General features: G+C 32.6%; 1 protein-coding gene across 2 annotated transcripts in view; it reads right to left on the reverse strand.

The window, feature by feature from the left end:
• Nucleotides 1-20,099, reverse strand: part of Mmp2 (Matrix metalloproteinase 2) — a 185,824-nt gene that overhangs the window by 37,767 nt on the left and 127,958 nt on the right. The window lies entirely within an intron of this gene.

The following is a 20,099-nucleotide window of genomic DNA, read 5'->3' on the forward strand; positions in this document are numbered from 1 at the left end:
CCAGCGATGCAGAGGACAAGCACGGCCACGTAAATGGTAAATATTTACGCAGCGCTCACTAAGACGATCAGTCCGGCTTCGATAAACGCTAAATAAACTTTGCCCGATCGATTGTGCTCACACGACTCAAGTATTTGCCTATTTACTGATTATCTAGGAACACGCGATCGTCGAATAAAAACGACAGAAATGCGTCACGTTCGTAATATTTTAAAACTGCATCAACATTATATTTGCTCAATGATCGAAATATGTCGGATATTTTAGTTTTTTTATTATTCAAACAGATTTATATTAATTTAATTTGTCTGTTTGAATTTACGTTACGGCAGCGTAGTAACTTGTATATGTACATTTTAATTTACACTGTTAGATCTACAGTGTCAAATTTTATTATCATTTTGGTAAAAAATAACGATATATTTAATAGGAACAATGGCGACTCACGTTAAATTAAATTTAACACTATAGATTTAACAGTGTATATGTTACATGTACATAATAACTCGTAAGTAATCATGTTGGTCTTACATATGCTTTTTATAAGCATCATAAAACATTAGATACATACTTAGAAAGTGATATATTTCCTAAATATCTCATCAAATATTTAGGAAACATATTTAAATCCCATACGTGTTATAATTGGGATAAAATAATCTTTTAATAAAATTTAATTCTGTATGTGGTAATTTATATAAAAGTAAAGGAGTGTGTACAGAGTTTATGCTTTGAAGGATTTGTTAATCTCTCTAACATACATTTTCTTTGTAAAATTTCTCTTTGTTTAAGTATTATATATACTGTTGTAATTATCCTGATTTAACCTTTATAGAGAACGGAACAGCCAGTATAGTGGTGCTGAAACAGTATCACGTTTTGAAGTGAGGAATGAAATAATAAATCATATAAAACTTTACCTAAAGAAAAGTTCTCTCTCTCTCTCTCTCTTTCTTTCTCTCTTTCCGCAAGACTTTAATAAACTTCTTCTAAAGATTAACCATTATTATCCATTCAAAAATATGTACTATTTAATTCAATAATTTCAAATAATTTTATTTTCAACCAGATTTAACTGAAACGAAATCGTGTATATTTCATACTATTTTCTCTTACAAAAACATATTACAAAAAATATTATATTATATAATTTATTATATTACAAAAATATATTACATTGTATTATTAAATTGCTCATATATTTGTAAGTATATTCTGGAAAAAATTAAATATTACTAAAAGCAAAATTTTATTTTATCTCTGCTTATTCACTATCATAATTTATCTATTTTAAGTTGTCCTTCCGGGAAATTCTGCAATTATGTTTCCCGCACAAAAAACCGCTGTCTTGCTTTCGGCTAGTTATTTACGCGAGGTCGCAAGTAAAACATGTCTTAAGTTTCTTGGTCGCAAGTTCGGTGCACGAAAGATATGAAAAGTTTCGCAACTCGCGAGAGATGGATTATTTCCACTTTCTTTTTGCCGTACTCCAAAAATGCGAAATAACAGGGACACTCGGTATAAGCTGACAAAATGCAGTAGCATAAGTTAATTAAAAGTATATTCCCCCCCCCCCTCTCTCTCTTTCTCTCTCTGTCTTTAAAACCACGTTGTCATTGCCAACTTCTGTAGAATCTGTGTCAAGACTTCGAGATCTTTGAAGTGCTTTGATGTACAAGTGGAATTAATCATTTCGCGCAATGACTACCGCTGAGTTGTTTCTACAGAGCCGCGACTGCATAATTACAGTACACTTCCCGCACAAGATGTCTGTTTATATTTTATTGCGTGCTCCTCCTTTATATATTTGATATCATCTCATAAATTTCTCTCCGTAATTTATAAACATGTATATATATATATGAGATCAATAAAATACATACTGTGAAATAGAAATGTAAAATAGAAAAATATATAGAAGCAAATAAGAATATATAATGATAATTAGAATAATATTTAGATTTTGCGAGAAACTCTAAATATTTTACTCTGATTATATATTCTTATTTGCTTCCACGTGCATTTCTATTTTTCTATTTTAAATATATCAATTTGGTTTTAACAGAGTTTCCATATAAATTTTTGTTTCATTATTATTAAAAATAATTTTCCCTGATTTTTTTTATTGTGTTCGTCTACTTTTTTTTTTTTTAATAAATATTTCGTCTCGTTACTATTAAAATTAATAAAAGACTTTTTTTTATCGCATTACCCTCGCGAGATAAATTTTCTGTATATAAATTTATTCTCATTATTCATAATTTTGTCATTTATTTAATGACGCTCGCGTATGTCAGTATTAAATGTGGCGATTAACTCTCGTCCGACTTTTGATGAAGCGATCCGATTCGCGTCAATACGCGCGATTTATGTCGACAGAAAGCCGGTCACGACAATTTACATTATTAACGGGTTTGCCCGCGAGTAATATCGGAAATGGGAAACAGGACTCGACAACATTGACGATGATGATTACTAGTATCGCCGCGACGCATCATCGCTCGCGTTTATGTGCCTGTTTTATTAAAATGATGAACATATTGCTTAATTAGGCGAACCAATCTGACACTGATCGATACATCGTGGAACTTTCCGATGGATGAATCATTCCCGCGATGCAACTCGCGTGATTCCCTGCGCGATTTCCCTATTCGTACAACTTCTCGCACAGTCCTCAATCTCGAGGCGAAAATACGTATGCCAAACTCTTGCCGAACAGTTCGCGAATATACTGAACGACTCAAATATAGCCTGCGTCTAGAAATATCAAAGTTCGAATTTCGAAATATATATGGATGGTACAAATATAAACGAAATTTTTAAAAATATAAATCAACGTTGGTAGAATGTATTTACACAGAGTGACAGGTGGAAGTGTTTGCAATTCCTGCATGTCCTACATAGTTCTAACCTCGCGGTAGTTGTTTCTGTAGTTGTTGCGATGTCCGAACAAATAGTACCAAGTACCGTTTCGCACTTGCACATAATGATAATGTCTCTTCTCTGAATTATGCATGAAATTTATGCAAAATTTTCATGATTTCAACATTTTCCATTATAATCCTAAATTGGACATATCGATCAGAATAAATCTAATTAAGTAAGAAACTATCGGTTGAAGTAGATATTAGTGCTTTAATATTTCCGCGAAATGAATTTATATATATATCTGATTCTGCAAACTGAAATCCCTTTGAGTCTTGAAATGCAATCATGAATAGAATTAGAGAGTAGTAATATCATATATTGAATTGACAAGCAATTTAATAATTTTAAATAAAAGAATATTCCTATATTCAATCATAGTGGATTTTAGTGTTTAAATATTAGGTGTTGGAATTAATTCGTAGCGTTTTACAAGTGATGGGAAGTACTTTCATTAATGTATTTTTTAATGCTCATGTGAAATAAATAACATTCTTTCATTAAAAACGCTACGAATTAATTCCAACACCTAATATTTCTGTGTGAATTTATAATACACATCGTATCTAATTTTACAAACCGCACTTCAAAATCTTTTTTAGGCTTAAAGTGCAATTATAAGTAGAACTGGAATAGTAATATCATTATATATTATTGAATTGACAAGCAATTTAATAATTTTTGATGTCAATAAGTATCTTTGCAAGAATATTAGTAACGTGATGTTAATGAGAATCTTAAAATCTTAAATCTGCGAATATTTTATTGCAAAAAATATTGTCTCAGCCGAAATTCGAATTTGGATCTCCCATATTTCGAATATATATATATAAAGATTTCTTTTTTAATAATTTGATGTTTAACATTTTCGTTCAAAAATTGAGCAACGAACCACACTATTCGATATTATTTATTCGAACATTGCAACGACTGTACAGAAACGGACTTGAAATTTTATCACTAAGACTCGGTTGCACCCAACGTTACTTCAATTTTAAGCGAAGCTTAAAACTCTTTTTGTTCCTGTCTCTTTTCAGTTTTAAAACAAGATAGAGAGATTTAAAGTTTCGCTTAAAATCAAAGTAACATTGCAACCGATCCTAAATTTATATAAAATATAATATATTAAATATAATAATATATAATAATACATTGATGAGGTACGCATTCAGCAACTCTTCTCTGTACAGAATAGTTTGAAAAGTAATTCCTAGCTCGCGCGTAATTTCTGAATGCGCTCTAAAATTTCAATTTCAACATTAGATTTTCGCGTACTTAGGATGTTTCGAATAATCCTGTGTCACTCTTGCTTCCAGTCTTAGATCTCGACATTTTCATAACCGTTGGAAAGTTCGGAGTTGTAAATTCCATTGTAATTTTGCCAACGTACGGTCCGCGCCACAGGTATGTCCTGTAATAGCGAAATTAACGTCAGTCGTGACCTAAATAACGTTTTTGCGGATGAGAGATTATCGGATCTTTCACACGCGGGATTAGAAATACGACATTTTAAATATGTAACGGTGAAGGTATTCTCAGTTTGCAACCTATGGATACACATACGCGACAGAATAGACACAGTCTCGTAGCGGAAGGATATTATTTCTTGTGTAAATTCGCTATCGATCACCCATTCCATCACCGTCCTCGAGTGCATATCTCTTTTCTCGGCGACATACACGCGTGTATATACATACACCTCACTCCATCATTTTTATACATAGTCTAGCGTAACACGTTTTTATAACCCATATAGCATTTTATGTAAGACATCTTGGGAACGTTCCTTAGGACGTCACGTTCCTTAGAGAACATAGGTATACATTTCTTTGGACGTCTTTAAGATACCCCTTGGAAGTATGTACTTAATACATATAAAGGTGATCTTACATGGTCAATAATACTGTCAGTTAAGAAATACTTACAGTATTATTGATCGTGTGTTATTAATATTGACGTAGAACAGTGATTTGAATTTTGATTCTCGAGCATCAGTGACGTTTTATTAGGATCATAGTATGTCACAGTGCAATAAATAATATACGTAAAATTAAAGTGAAATAGATTGTCAATAATATTAATCGTGTAAGGTTGTAAAAATATTAAAAATATTGTTGCATACTGTCAGTATTACTTATGATTCAATATTACCTATCGGTGACGGGTAAGGTCACCTTTAGAATAGTATTTATGAAAGAATCGGAAAGAAATGTGAGCGAAGCGAAGACATAATTGCGCGAGAAAGTTGGAAAAAAGAAAATACTGCTTTAAAATAATATTTACAATATTCTTCTTTGAACTAGCGTAAAACGTATTGTGCAATCGAGTAAAAACTCATTTCTCCAAACATCATTATATGAATTATGAAGACTCTTCTTTCGTTACTCTACGTAATTTAACGAAGTTAATGATTTACAGAAACATTTTAATTAATTGAGTCCGATGACACTTATAACTCGCGTTGGTTATAAAAAAAAATACTACGTATCGTATTAGTAATATATTAAAAATGGGGAACGGTCCCATATTTGACGGACAAATGAAGAAAAAGGAATCAACATCGTGCGCATACATAGGCAATTTAGCACCCGTTAGACAACCGACGGAGATTAATGGATGAATAGGCGTCTGGACAAATAGGTAAATTGATAGTTACAGCGTTACGGCTCGCCTCATATAAAATGGGGCAGACGTTCGTTTAAACTAGCGAGCATATTTCGCACCAGCAGCGCGCGAAGCGAGTTTTCTCACTGTCCGTCTACTTAATTTAACGCGTTCATCTACATGTCAATAATCCTTGATTCGATACAAGACATCAACAGTAATCATTGACTAAAGAATTTCTCTTGTATTATACGTTACGAAATTTCTTGGAAGTGGATATAAGAAATGAACAAGAATTTGTATTTAATTGGAAAAAGTAATAAAAGACTAAAAAGAAGAGAAGAAAAGTAAGAAAAGTATACGAGGAAAAGAAACAAATATAATATCTTAAATAAGGTTTTTATGTATGTGCAGAAATAATACTAATCTCTATATATAATATCTCACTATACTCGTCACAAATCTCTCTCTCTCTCTCTCTCTCTTTCTCTCTATTTGTTTCATCGCTTATGCATATATACAGTTTTTTCTTTGCTTTACTTTATTTTTCTTTATTTTTCATTTTATTTTGTATACATGTATATTTCATTATTTAATTTATTTAATTGATACAACAATTATGTAATAATTGATTATATAACAATTATATAAACTTTGTATTATGTCAGTCCTTTTAGAAGAGTATATGTATATCTATCTATCTATCTTATCTATCTATCTATCTATCTATCTATCTGTCAATCTATCTATCTGCCTGTCTGTCTGTCTCTCTCGACTTCTTGGTGACCTAATTAAAGCTCAGCGCAATAGCTATCATGTTTCACTTGACATTTAACTGATCATTTATCGATGCATCCACAATTAGCTTGCACGAAACAATTTGCCTCGTGCAGTTTCCACGTACATTCGGGTGCATCTAATTTCGAGAGAAACCGCATCCGCGTACGCCATTAATATCATGCCTTCAACATCGCCTCGTATTCATTACGCGGCCAATCGGTAATGAACATCGCGAAGCAAGAGAGATATTGTGATAAATGTAGACATTGAGAGGGTTACAGAAATGGCGCGTAAAATTATTCGCTAAAGCAATTTAAAGCGTATATATACTTTATAAATGGTCCACGATCAGGAAAACAACGCGAGTTTCGACTGAATTATCGCAATGGCACGCATTCCGGTTGTCCCTATGCGAGGATTATCCTTTGAAAAATCGACTGTATATTTCATTAAACTAATTGTCAAATTCCTGTGCGATCAAAAGCGCGTAGATTATCGAATACAATTCGACAATTACCGTGAATATGTGCAAAAAAATCTTGTTTGACTCTTAATCTGTATTAAAATAAATCTATCGCTTGTAAAATATTTTATTAATTTAGGGAAAAAGAGTATGTGGCATAAAGCTCTTGTTAAATTAAAGCTGTTTAAATGAATATCATTTATAGATAATTATAAATATATAAATACTAATAAATTAACTTATAAATTATTCAGTGTTAAGATTTTATAACATGCATGCGAAGACTCTATTATTACATCCCTTAAATACTTAAATTACATATTGACTCCTTATTCGACTGCTTTATCCTTCGAACCTTCGGTAATTTCATTATATTTGTCATTTTGTTTTGCCATTAAATTTATACAGTTTCAATATTTCATGAAGAAAAAAATGTCATATTGCACATGAAATGACTAAGCAGTTTGAAGAAGGCGATAGGTTAAGAGACAACGATGCAAATTCTGCGGTAACAATAAGCTACTGAGAGTAACGCAAATTTGGTAAACTTCGGCCGTGTAATGCCTCCTTCGTCTCTTATGTATAAGCGTCCCCAGAGAGTGTTTTGCTCCCAAACTTTGATGAATGAACTTTACGACTTGTCTTGTTCGCTGCTTCCATCGTCATATTGTATTAATATACCGTCTTTTGGCAACTTTAATAATAATCACGTGTGACATTTACGCTGTTGCTTCTACTGCGATAAAATATTTTCGTAAATTTAAAGTTGTAATTTTAACTTTTAAGAAATTAAGATAGTTTTAGAAATATTACCTGTATCTAAAAAGAAATAAAAATCAAGATTTTAACGCTAAATTTTAACACTAAATTTTAACACTAAAAGCTTTTTAAACAAAGAAGCAAAAATAAAGAAGATCTTTTATCGTAATAATAAAATTTTAATAATTAATATTTACTTTGCTATATAATTAATAAGCTAATATAATATAATTTATTATTTTTTAATAATATATATTAATAATAATCGTTATAAATATAAATTTAATTTTTTATGATATGTAATTTTATATATGAATACATCTGAAAACACTTTTTATGTCACAGTTATTTCAGATATTTCCTCAGAGAGCCATATTTTACGATAGCATTTTACAAAAACGGTTACTCACTTTCTTATCACTACTATAAAATACGTAAAAATTCAATCCTTGGGATGGGACGGATCTTATAAGAATGAGCAAATTTTATCACAATGGTGGGTACGAATTTTCGAGCGGAAGATGCAGACCAACTCGCTCGTAACCGTTCCAGCTGCACCGTTCGCAATTTTCTTTATTCGTGAGTTCGTAAATTTCAGAGGAGCGACACAACGTTATCGTCGACATATAACTGTAACTTTAATATGATTTATTCGCGAGGAGGATACGGTCGCGGCCCATCCGATATTCCGACGATCTTGTAGACGAAAATAGACTTTTGTGACTTTTCGAAATAGAGGCAAATCTTTTTTTTTTGTACAATTACAGTTGCAACTTTATATATGTAAAATTAAAAAAATTTTATTCAAGTAAAATATTTAATAGAAGATTAACTAATAAAAAGTTATGTAAGGTGCAAAACTTTCAACTCAAAGAGCTTCAATTATTAAAAAATTAATTTTATTTATAAATATACAATTTATAGAGACTTATAGATCGACAAACAATGGACAATCGAAATGAATAATCGAAATTATAGAATATAATTTTCAGTAGAAAGATTATATTTACGAAGTGAGAAGCTAAAAAAATGCGAACTGAATTTACTCGCGCGACAATAAGAAGTCGGCAGTGAAACGAATAAGCCGTAAAATGAAACAATAGATCATCCGAGGATATTAATTTTCCACTTTCAACTCTACTTCGCCGGCTTCGTCCTCTCGGTGCTTTTACATTTGCCCGATATAACACTCGAATAATGCATAGACGCGAATGAACGGGAAAAAGCCGACAGGTGCTCGAGACAATCCTTTATTCTTTTTTTATCGCGGAAGTCGACAATGTGTAGTGCGAATAATCCGATGAGTTAATTAATTTATAAGTTAATTAACGAGGACATATCCGCTAATTCTCTCGACGGGCCGATTTATCCAGGATCTGCTTAATGAGAAATTAAAAATTCGACATTTATTTTCTTTACGCAAGAAGCACGTGCGCTCTATAATTAAAGAAGTATCACAAGATAATATCCAACTGTTAGCAGATTAATAAAATTGCATGTTGTGTTGAGACATCACTCAAATGTTTTTATATAAATAGATCTAGTTATATAAAAAAAAAATATTCGTGTGGATGAATAACAGATTATCATGCGAAAATTATTCTCTTTACGTTTAAAAAGAAAGGATTAAGCAAAAAATAAATGATAGACGTTAAGAGAACGGTGTTATCAAGTAAAATTAACAATAGATTTTTCGTAAGTAAATGCAAAATCTTTCATTTCATGATGTTATTGAGGAAACTAAGGTAAGGAAGAGAGAAAAGCAAATAGATGTACTAATACGTTGCGAAATTGAAAACAAAGATAAACGAGATGCTGATACAGTATAAAATGAGAACGCAAATATATAGGTAATTAGCTGTCATTGGATTGCATTCATGAGCACTTTCGATTTCGCGGTTCTTCGAACAGATAGGCAGGTTCGATCAATCGCAAATAAAGCATTCGCGTCAATGCCGCTAATTAGCGCACATATATGCACCGCAACATTCGCATTAATTTTCAATGGTAACGAGGAGAACTGTAACGCATTTAGTAACAATTATTGCGATAAAGCAACATCAATGTCTTGCGGTCGATATTTACGATAGAAAGTAAGATAGAGGTGTTGATTACATATTTCGGATAAAATGCCCGAAAGAATTCGTTAAACGCGTGTGTATCAAAATTTAAAAAAAAAATGAAAGCTCCATTTTAGTTGGCTAAAAATGAATTATCTATTAAAGATAAGTAAAACGTATAAATTTAAACGAATCTAAAAAATTGCATCTCTCTGTGCAATATATTTTCTCTTTACTATGATATTGTAGGTATATTTATACTGTGTATATTCTTTTAAAAATAAAATTCTAATAAATATAAAATAATATAAATAAAATAAAATTTTGTAATATAAATTAAAATTCAATATATAACAATATTTCTACTATTATATAAATAAACTAAAAATCACGTTTCGATACATTTGGATTCAATTAAATTCAAAATTAAATTTATTTTCAATTATCTCAGATTACTTGGCGCTGCGAATCAGTTCATTTCCCTCTTTCCTTGCATTTTTTGCCCTATATTTTACTCTTCTTTGCACAAATCACTGAAGAAAAAATGTTTCATGATGTAAAACACGGCTCTCACTGTCTCTTCTGAGGATGATATTATTTAAGTCGTCGTCGCGCGCACTCGTGCGTGCCACAGCTTATAAAGCATCAACATCCGATTTCCAAAGTGGGCTTCCCTTCCCCCTTCATCTCCCGATATTCGCGCAATTGTCACCGCGAAACGTCCCACGAATCGTCCGGACCAGGTGACAACCACGGAGATTGGCGATGACAGCACTCGACACGGTCGGTGATGGGCGCTCCGTGGAAAAGTTAATTCATTTATTCAGAAAACACAGTCAAAAATTCAAGAGTCACGTTGATAGTCATGTCACATTGATTCCGCAATTATCGAAATTTCCCTAATAACGATACACCTCAAGCAAAAGAGTGATAGCATTATGAAATAACAATTCGAACGAAAAGCATAAAATCGCGAAATTTTCATTCATGATCTTGTAGTTGAATATGCTATTTAAATATTTTCAAAAAAGGAGAGGAACAATGGAATTGATTCCAAGCGAAGGATTGCAATTGATACAATTGGTTGATTTAATACAACATTGTCAAGCGATTGTGAATAGCGATACACAACCAGCACTCGGCCATGGTGCTGACAGCACTCGATTTCGACACTCACTCCGATTTCTATTTCCATGGGGTACTCTCTCGTGAATCGCGATATCGAAAGCTCTTTTTCGCACGACGCGGATTTGCGGACGACAGATCGAAGTGGTCAAGTATCTCGCCGATATCGAGATGGAATTGACGGCTCGGAGGAGTTCATAAATCGGGCGAATCTGTCGATCGAGAGAGACGGACAGAGACCTCTCGAGAGAAATAAAGCGAGATGGAGATAACAGGAGATAACAGGTGCCACGAGCGGCTTCGAGGACCTCTGACAATGATTGCGATCCTATTCAGCGTATCCTCGAAGAGTCATGAACGGATAAAGAGAGGAAGAGAATGGAGAAGAGAGTGAGAGAGAAAGAGAGGGAGGAAATCCTAAACTGTCCTGTGATCACTCCGTCAATAACCTCGTTCACAGCCCGAGTGTATGCCACTGTCAGCGCTTATTGACACGCTTTTTCATGCAAATATATTGCGATTGACGGACTCGAAGAGCTTCGATAGATCAAACTCGGATCGTGATTTCACGTCTCGCTGTTTAATTATTTTACTAATAAAAATAAAATCTCATTGACGCGGCTATTCTCCTAAAAAATAAAAAAATAAAAATGAAATCCGCGTGAAATTCTCATATTCTTTTACGGAGCATGATTCTTCTTTTCGCTGCTCGTTTTTTGGAAAAATATGTAGGACTGATTCTAATCTCTTCCAATCTTATTCAAACATTCTGCATCTTCCTGGGAATTTTCCAGCAGGTTTCCGTCTCGCGATCGGTGAAACTTCTCACATCTTGTCTGTCCTATCGATTCAACAATCCAATTATCCCAAGACAATATTAGGAGGATTCTCCTTCTCCTCCTCTCTCCTTCACTCCACGCTAACGTACTGCGACCGCAATTGTGCAGATAATAATCGCGACTATGGCTCGATTCCGCAGCCACGTGTTCGAATTAATTAGTGTGCGAGAGTAAAGTGGAACTATTACCGTCCGACACATCGAACACGTTATATCAGCGCATTCTTTTTTTCCAATAATTTGTGCAATTCCTGTACACGTCAATATTTTAAATCGTTTATATGTACCGCGGAGATTTACCTAAACCTTCACGATCAGCCGCATCAATCTTCCGCTCTGACGATGCGATTACGGCCGCATAGTCAAGTTGCATCAATTCGAAGTTTCGTCGGACTCTACACGATGCGAAAATGGAATTGCATCGTATTGCAACCTGCTCAAATCCTCTCATCGTAATTACTTCAATGCTCCGTCAAAACATATTTAAAACATATTTTAAACAAACGTTCATCCGCTTTCCAAAATTAGCAATCTCTTTAATCGTAGATTATTAACGTAATTTAATTTTAAATCAACGACCTAAACTATATTTATTTTATTTAATAATATATATCTCAGAATTAATATCTTAAATGATTTTGAAATTAATAGCTCATATATACTTGTTTAAATTGCTGATTCGATTTACTTTTTAATTCGATATGATTTCCGTTTAACTTGACAGGATTTCAATAGTGAAGTACGGCTTGTAGTAACTATTTGGGTAGTTGTTCGTAGGCAACTGTGCGGTAGAGAGTTAATTAGTAGAGATCCTGCGGACAATAAAGCTCGTCCTCGTATAAAAGCGCGTCAAATCGAATCGAACCGATCGGTCGTTTATCACGCGGAATCGGATCGGTCGTCGGTGAGCTCTCGAATCGCTCGGGGCGGAACAAAAACCCATCGTTGTTTCGATGCGGCATAGCGGTTTGCAGACACCCTCATGTCGCATCACACGTCGCAGTTAACGTTGAGCCTTTGTCGTCGCGCTATACGACAGTGCTAGGACGAGCGTTTAATAATAGGGAAAAAAAAAGAGTGAATCATCGATCCCGCAATTGCACGAATGAGAAACCATATTACATATTTGCGTCCAATTCTGCAGAAGAGTGATCTCTAATAAATCTCGCAGCGAAACATCGACTTTTCTTTAACCCTATTCGTCTGTTTGAATCTATTTGGCCAAAAATGTAATTTATTTTCTTTAAATATTTTATTAAAAAATTTTTTTTCTATAATATTTGATGACTTCGTCTGTTAAGATTTTTCTGTAAAATATTTTATTTTTCATCTTTTAAATCTTTTTATTCAATCCAAACAAAATAATCATATAATAAATATGAACATATCGATAAATAAGTAAGTTTAAAAAAAGAGATCTTTTCTTTCAGTTATTCAGAAAATTCAAATTGAATCATAAATAAAATTAGAATCAAATTCAGAATTAGTATTAGAATAATAATGATTATAAAATCGAGATATTATTATATATAATTCAGATATAGATTCAATTCCTCTGTAAAATAATCTTAAATTAAGCGAAAATCTCATTTATTTTCTGATAAGCCAAATAAACATCTTGGCAACGTTAAATTAAAATTATATTTCGAACATTGAGTATTCAATACAAGTCATATTTCCTATGCTTCATATTTAAAAAATTATTAGCCCAGAAATCATAAAGAAATAATCCCTCTCAAAGTTCAACGCAAAATTTATGGAGAAATTTCCACATTTTGCACACGAATAGATTTGTGAGAGTAACAAATGAACGCATTTCCAAGTAAATTTATTGACATCTCAAAGTCATGATTACAAATAAATTTATTTGACATCTGCGACCATATTTATTAAGAGAGAAGAAGATAAATATGTCGCAGTGATTCTATCTACAAGTCAATAATAATATTGATGATATTTTACAGATTCCTTAAATTAATTTGTATGGTCGACATAAAATTCGAATACGTCCATAACACGTGATTCAGCCATCTTATTATCTTTCACCCGGATCTTTTCCGGATCTTTCGGGTAGACTTTATTGTTGCTCTCTCGACCGAAAGGAACATTCGTAATTGAAAGGGGCTGACCTTACCGCAACAGCTTGCAATATTTTTCCGGTATATACAGAGAAATCCACAAGAACAAATATTCTTAAATATCTCCCTGCGCTGTGAAAATAAAATAATCTAAACAAATATAGAATAATCTTTTTGTAAATATTTAATGTCGAATAACAAGTCGTATTAGAAAAGATCATTTTATTTTATTACAAGTAACTCTTTTCTCCACATTTCAATAAATAAAATAAGTCATACGTATTTTTATAACTTTTATACAATATATAAAAAAATGTATCATTATATAAAAAACTTTTTATATAATAATAAAAAAGGATAATTAACGAGCAATCGTTACTTTAAAGTAATTACTTGTAATTACTTATTTGATTACAGTGTTTATAAGATATTCAGACTCGATAAATTTTATTACTTCTTTGCGAACAACTTTCAGCATGGCAAGAATAAACGAAAATTTTATATACATATATAATATATATACACACCAAATGGCAAACTCTATGAATTATATACTCAAATAATAAATTAAAAAATCCTTTCTCTATCATTTTCATCAATGATTCGATTGATTAATGTCCCTTCTTAATCGGAAAGAAAATGCTGAACTTTCACGATTAGCCAGCACTTCGAACAAGTATTTCTAGTAAAACGAGAATTCTATGGAAAGTAATCCTCGGAATGTTACTAGGGAAAGCACTTGGGAATTTCTTTCAATTGAGAAGAAAATTAAACACTTTTTTAATATATTTAACCCAAAAAACAAGAAAGATATATTTCCAAACTAAGGAAAAATTTCCGTAATTTGCGACGTAATGGTATTAAAGATAATCTCATAATTATAAAGGTGTGACAAACATTTTAATTGTAGAAAATTCCAGGAGCTAAAATGAAAAATATGACATCTATTTAGATCGGTTAAAGTAATCGCGTTTTCTAAATTATAATTGATTAAGTATTGCGAACTTAAACTTTGATAGAAATATATCTTTTTTTTAAATTTCTCTTTAGAAACATGCAGGAAAGACTTTTCTTCTCCTCTTTTTATATTTCCATATAAAAATATAAATATAGGTATAGTTATCTGATAGGAATAAAACATTTTATAAAAATATTGGTAGTCGCGTTCGAAGCGAAGGATCGTGTTCTGCGTTTTTGTAAAACTTCTTGAACAAATTTCAGTTTCATGAGAAAGGAAAAGAGAGAGAATATTATACGTGTGATAAAAAAACGACAGGTCTTATCGGCAGGCGACGAAAAACGTGGAAATAAAATGAGGGACGAGGAGAGAGAAAAAAATGGCCTGGATGTACGAGGTAAGTTGAAAGAGATGAGTTTCCGGAGCTTGCGAATGAGGTAATAAAATATTCCTGCAAGAAGTTCAGATTCTTTTTAAGGACTTGGCGGTCGCAAGCGATATCAACGAGAAAGTTGATCTTTACAAAAAGAAAAAGAGAGAAAGACAAACGCATACCAAATGATAAAGACGAAATAAAAGTAATAAATGAAAACCTGTAAAACCTATTTCTGCAATCAATGGTACAATTGCATATAATTATACGTAATGTTCAATTAATTCTTTCAAAAAAAAAGACAAAGTACAAGTTAATGTAACCAATGTAAATTCTTACGTTTTGACAATAGATTATTATAGTATTATTACTGTACTCTATTCCATGCAATCATTTTAATTCAGCATAAACTTTAAAGTTTTTATATGTCGGACTAAAATTAATATTTGCATTTCTAATTTAATTTACGTAACACATACAATATATCTAATAATATCGCTGCATATAAGAATGTCTAAAGTGTCCTTATTTTCCGCAACCGCGTTTCCCTTGGTAAACAGAGAAAATTCGTCTAGCGAATTTCATCTGTGCATATCTCAAAGTGTAGAATTCTCCTCTCGCGTGAAGAAATAAACGAGGCCGGCGGGGACCACCGAAACGCGTCATGGAAAATCCCGCATGCGCATACCATTGCTTTTCCTTACTCTGCGCGCGATGTTTTGTCTTACGAAAGCAAACACCGTGTCTTTAAACAGATAAATTGCCAACAAGAGACAGAAGTGGAAGACGATGCACGTCGTATCGATCTGCGCCTTCGCGTTGCACGTCGCAAAATAGAAAAGCTTCGAGACTTCTCGAGGCTCATAAAAAAGAGAAACGGTAAATGCAGTTTTACCGGAAAACTCGTATTTTCTGCAAAACAGTTCTGCATGGCCAATGATGCTCATAAAAGTCTTCAAGTCATGTGATCACATTTACATTCAACAAAAATACACCTCTTCTATAATTTTCTTTTTTGATGAAACTCAATTCTCTCAAGGATTCTTATTTCTGCACTCACACGTCTTTTTGTCGAATCATTCCCTAGCGAATAAAGCTCTTTTCCGAAGCTTTTATCTGTATGATAAATAAAATGAAATGTATTGATTCTCGGAGTTCTAACGGAGGTGAAACGTAAAATTGCGATTTTGTTACCTCCTTCGGGAAGAGTTGTTTCAAAAAATGTTTTTAAAAAATCTTTTATTTATATAAAAAGTGTCGACTATTCCGTCGTTTTTAGAAATCAAATTAGGATTCACGTTAAAGTAGAAATTTAATTCTAAAGTCATAATTTTTCCGGGAAAATAAAATGTTGAAGATATCAAATTAAAATTTACAATGAAGATAGAATAGTGCAAAGATGACTCGAAGTATAAATTTCTCATATTTTTCTTCTTAATCGAAAGATCGAAGAGGTTATAAAGTAACAAAATTCTTCGGATAGTTCAGCAAAAATTTTCCCACCTGACAACATTATATGACGCAAGGGAATAGGATTATGTAAATTCCTGTTACCTATCCTCGGAAACCCATCTCTCCCTGAAAAAGAGCGAAATACCGACTATACGGAATTATCACGCCTCACGACATTAAGCACAAAATATAGAGATAGAAGAATCGAAGATACTTCGGAATCAGAAGTATTCATTATGCTTCTGAATTCCGATTAGTTTAACGCGATTGACCTTTCGGTTGTGTTTTTGGTGTTTTTCAAATTTCATTTTCTTTCACTTTTTTTTTATAAATATTCGCGACATAAAATTGACCGACAATGTTGAATCGAAGACTGAAATCAGATGAATAAAAATTTACAAATAATTAACAAATTTCAGAAAATAAACGATCGATTTAATATTGTATTAAATTACATTTTATATTCTCTATAAAAACAATGATCCAACAAACTGTCTTTTCATCTTCTCTATTTCTAAAACAGTCAATGTGAGAAGTGAGCGACCCAATATCCCGAAGTTCCACGCGAATTCGCTACAAATATTGTATGAGCCGATATAAACTTTCACGCTACAGAAAGGTTTTTCATCGAGATGAAATTTCGAAAAGATATATACGGGATTACTTAGGCGATTTCATTGTCGTACGTACATGTATGCGCGTGTAAATGAAACGCGCGATGCAATCTCCTCGAGATTACATGGATAGCAAAGTGATAATGTCCAAACCTCTGGACCGATGCGAAATTTTATCTGCAGCTCGGTGCTGCCGTTCGAAACTGCAATGTAGCAACGCACGGTGCATTTTTGCGTGGGATTTTAACGCTGTTGGAGCCGGAGAAGCTAATACGATATCGCGTTAAATTAATTTTGTCACATGCGTTTGTTCCTCCCCTGCTTTCCCCCTCTTTTTATCTCGTTCTCTCTTTCTCTCCCTATAGATGGCCCATTTTAGCTCGACAAGCCTCGACAAAGGGACTTTTAATCGAGTCAACGTGGTGTAGAACAAAAGCGAAGTCTGGAGGGAAAAAGAGGGGAGGGAAGAGAAAAGAGAAATTAGGCGTGCGCATGTCTCTACGCGATACTAAACGTAATCGTACATCCAATTAGAGCAATTAACTCAGGTCCCGAGTTGCTGTACGCGTAGACGTAAAAACGCAAAATCGGATTACGCGCCCTGTTAAAAGGGCTATTAGCGGCAGATATTAAAAGTTAGCGGTACGATCTAATTGCCAATGTGGTCGCTCGAAACGATCGTAAAATTAACATAAAAAAAAGAGGAGAAAATCGGAAAAATGTCAAGCTCCATCCGCGCTGATCTTTTCCTACTTGATCTTCTTTTATATATATACTCTTAAAACAAAATTCGCTAGCAAAATTATAATAAATGCAATTAAAAAAGAAATTCCCTCAATTACCGTGTTATATTATACGTAATTATATTCTTATGTTTATCTAATAAATAATTATAATTTATATTTATATTTGATATTTTTCTCTTTGGAACCTTAGAAAATATTTTGTCCTAAATTTTAGTCTCTAATAAAAATTTTATATGAAAAATGATTTCTTTCTCCAGACTTAAAATTTGATGATTTTGTGGTGTATTTATCAATAATTTAATGTCATAAGTTAAATTATGCATAATATGGTTTAGATAAATAAACTTGAAGTAAATTCAATAACTACAAAGCTGTACTCGATATTTAAACTTGAAATTATGTTGTTTACGATCTTGAAAATTAATTCATCTTCAATTCAGATATCTAGCATAAACTTTTAATGCCCGATATATCCATAACTAGATTATCGTTGAAACTTTTTCGAAGACGAGTTTATCAAAGCATCGAGTTTATTAAAAGAGCAATCTCTTCATGTTATCAGTACATTGTGATAAATTACAATACGTCATAATTTGCCCTATGATTCATTATAGCATCTTCATCAATTATTCGAACTTCATAACAAATATGCGAACAAACGATTATACAACCGCGCACAAATACGACAATGCAACAAAGGAATAAAGTCAGTAATAATTACAACATCACTTTAATTTAGTCATGTACAATATCACATATTAAAATTCGTGTCGGGCCATTACAGTAGCGTAAGTATTCATCGTGCGATGTAGAAACGGGCTAATAATTAATTTGCGAATAGTTTTCTCTCCGTTCTAATTAAAGCCGCGTACATTTCTAGATGCTGTTACAATGATAACGAATGATTATTATTTTAATTTCAAAAATAGATGTGCAAATTGCGTATACAATTTAATTCTTAGTTTTTAAATTTTTCTAATTATCGTTTAAATATCTTTTTTTCAGAAAAGAAAAGCAGATTAAATACAAAAAATAGAATTATCAATCTTATCAATTTTACAAAGAAAGATTAGATTCCTTCGAATAACGCTCTTTGTAAGTAAGTCTCTCTCTCTCTCTCTCTCTCTCTCTCTCTCTCCCCCCCCCTTCTTCCCTCTCTTATTTTTCTTTTTCTTCTTTTTCTCGACATCGATTTGCTATACAAAGAGCATTCGCTTAATCCGCTATTCCCTAGAAAAATTCCCGTATCAATCGCGCGAGGAAAAACCTGTGGTGTATCTATCGACTGTGAGCCGCGAGAAAGGATGACACGCGAGGAGGATAACATGCCATAGTGCTTCTAAAATGGTCGTTTGTCATGGAGAATCGCTTCCGCAGCCATAAATCGCCACCGCTACATCTACCTTTCTCTTCAAATTCCTTTTTTCTTATAAAAAATAGAATAAAAAATAGTATACGGAGAAAATAAACGTTCAAAATTTCAGAGGATTTTCTTCACTCCATGGTAAATACATAAGTTGATATATATATATATATATATATATATATATATATACACGTTAATGTATTGTTTCAGCGTAATATGAGCAATACAATTAATTTCAGAGAAAATGGAACATAATTTGATGAATAAATTGTGATTTAATTTTATAAAATATATTACTGTACGTGTTACAACAGATTGCTTTTTGTAAAATTTCTATAATGAAAATGATAATATTAAAATTTTAACTCTGCATCAATGAATAATTATCTTCTATGCTGTTAATATAATAATGTGTCATTTTTAATTATAAATTAATAATATCGTGACATAGTCGGCGCAAATAAAATCCGCTTTTCATCTTTCTTAACAAATTCTAATTTTGTTTCACAAAAGATTCCATCGAAACAATATATTACGTTAAATAGAATTAAGTAAGAATGGCTAAATTTAATTGCCTTAATCTCGATAAGAAGAATCAACATTTCTCTCAGGAAAAAAGACACAATTTCATCGTTGATCCTCCTTCTTATTTAGATAATCAATTTATAACTTCCTCTCTCTCCTTTCGTATGGCAATAATCATGACAGAGATCCTAATCGCGCTGTAACCTAATTTAAGAAAACGCTTTCGTATCTGCGGTCTTCTACAGTTGGAAATGCGAGACTGGGTACGGTTTCGAGATCAGTGATATGGTACACACCACCATACAAGTTAATGGGGTCGATGATCAACGAGAAGGATGACAGTTCTCTCGACTGGATACAACTTGAAGGAGAAAAGAGGTTACGACCGACGAGACCTAACATGGACGAGACCTACCGCGCGTGTGACTTGTCG

Source organism: Acromyrmex echinatior, chromosome 11, assembly GCF_024713525.1.
Source record: "Acromyrmex echinatior isolate Ae372 chromosome 11, ASM2471352v2, whole genome shotgun sequence".
Classification (NCBI taxonomy): domain Eukaryota; kingdom Metazoa; phylum Arthropoda; class Insecta; order Hymenoptera; family Formicidae; genus Acromyrmex; species Acromyrmex echinatior.